Raw genomic sequence first — 2575 nt, 5'->3', positions numbered from 1 at the left:
GGCTTTTCTCTCTCTTTTTTATTTCCTCAGATGGGATAATGCTCTAATAATGACGATCATCACACTTCTATTTATTTACAAATCAAAGATTACAACTCTATACTTAGAACAAAAGATATGACTCTATATGCGTGCCTCCGGTGGTGTACCGGGATGTGCAATGAATCAAGAGTGACATGTATGAAAAATTATGAACAGTGGATTTGCCACAAATACGATGTCAACTACATGATCATGCAAGGCAATATGACAATGGTGGATCGTGTCATAATAAACGGAACGGTGTAAAGTTGCATGGCAATATATCTCGGAATGGCTATGGAAATGCCATAATAGGTAGGTATGGTGGCTGTTTTGAGGAAGGTAAATGGTGGGTTTATGGTACCGGCGAAAGTTGCGCAGTACTAGAGAGGCTAGCAATGGTGGAAGGGTGAGAGTGCGTATAATCCGTGAACTCAACATTAGTCATAAAGAACTCACATACTTATTGCAAAAATCTACACGTCATCAAAAACCAAGCACTATGCGCATGCTCCTAGAGCGATAGATTGGTAGGAAAAGACCATCGCTCGTCCCCGACCACCACTCATAAGGAAGACAATCAGAAAATACCTCATGCTTCAAATTTGTTACACAATGGTTACCATACGTGCATGCTACGGGACTTGCAAACCTCAACACAACTATTTCTCAAATTCACAATTACCCCACTAGCATGACTCTAATATCACCATCTTCATGTCTCAAAACAATCATCAAGTATCAAACTTCTCCTACTATTCAACGCACTTTATATGCAAGTTTTTATTATACACAACTTGGATGCTCATCATATTAGGACTAGTTTTATAAACAAAGCAAATTACCATGTTGTTCTAAAAGACTCTCAAAATAATGTAAGTGAAGCATGAGAGATCAATAATTTCTATAAAATAAAACCACCACCGTGCTCTAAAAAGATATAAGTGAAGCACTAGAGCAAAATTGTATAGCTCAAAAGATATAAGTGAAGCACATAGAGTATTCTAATAAATTCTGATTCATGCGTGTCTCTCCCAAAAGGTGTGTACAGCAAGGATGATTGTGGTAAACTAAAAAGCAAAGACTCAAATCATACAAGACCCTCCAAGCAAAACACGTATCATGTGGTGAATACAAATATAGCCTCAAGTAAAGTTACCGATAGACGAAGACGAAAGAGGGGATGCCTTCCGGGGCATCCCCAAGCTTAGGGTTTTGGTTGTCCTTGAATTTTACCTTGGGATGACTTGGGCATCCCCAAGCTTAGGCTCTTACCACTCCTTGTTCCAAAATCCGTCAAATCTTTACCCAAAAACTTGAAAACTTCACAACACAAAACTCAACAGAAAATCTCGTGAGCTCCGTTAGTATAAGAAAATAAACCACCACTTTAAGGTACTGTAATTAACTCATTCTTTATTTATATTGGTGTTAAACCTACTGTATTCCAACTTCTCTATGGTTCATACCCCCGATACTAGCCATAGATGCATCAAAATAAGCAAACAACACGCAAAAACAGAATCTGTCAAAAACAGAACAGTCTGTAGCAATCTGTAGGTTTCGAATACTTCTGTAACACCAAAAATTCTGAAAATTAGGATGTCCAGGAAAATTTATATATTTATCTACAACAGTTGGAATTGGTATTTTGTCGCTGTCTGGTAAAAAATGAAAATTATTTTTATGGGCGCATACTTTCTGTTTTTATCAGCAAGATCAAACAACAATCAACCAAGAAGATCCTAAAGGCTTTACTTGGCACAAACAGTAATTAAAACATAAAAAATAGAATCATAACAGAGGCTAGATAAATTATTTATTACTAAACATGAACAAAAAGTGAAGAACGAAAATAAAATTGGGTTGCCTCCCAACAAGCGCTATGGTTTAACGCCCCTAGCTAGGCATAAAAGCAAGAATAAATCTAGGTATTGCCATGATAATGATAAGGCAAATTGCGAAAACTCATTTCATACTCCCTACGTTCAGCAGCAAGTTTTCTTTGTGGTAGGCAAAAATAATCAAAAGGACTAAATTTAATGGGACAAAAGTCCCCAAGATCAAGCTCGGGAGGTATTGGTTCCTCCTTTGGCCCCTCATATTGCACAACCAATTCATCATTATAAGCATTCTTTCGGAAAAAAGTCATGAGCCTTTGTTCAAGAGAAAAACCTAACCCATTGTTCTGGATAACAAAATTATCATTAAGTTCAGAAATCCTATCAACTAGAACATCGGTGGGAACCTTTTTTCTAAGGTTTTCATTAAAAGCAACATGATCTAAAGATCGTAAACGCACTATATCTTCTTGATAAAAAAGGATTGCTTCTATGGGGGGACGGCCGGCATCCACCCTACAATGTGTAAAAATTTCATTGGACTCTTTTATTATAAATCTGAACTCATGAGCTAAAAAGATGGTAGCTGCTCGCTTAACAGAAGAATGCTCAATATTGGAAAATTCTAGAAAAATCCTTTGTATGCAAGGATGCATGTGGATAAATTGTCTTTCAAGTTCAACCACGAGCAAACATATAGCATCCGCAAGACT

This window comes from Triticum urartu, chromosome 1A (assembly GCF_056163025.1).
Source record: "Triticum urartu cultivar PI428250 chromosome 1A, HENAU_Tu73, whole genome shotgun sequence".
NCBI lineage: Eukaryota > Viridiplantae > Streptophyta > Magnoliopsida > Poales > Poaceae > Triticum > Triticum urartu.
This window is presented reverse-complemented; position numbering follows the sequence as displayed.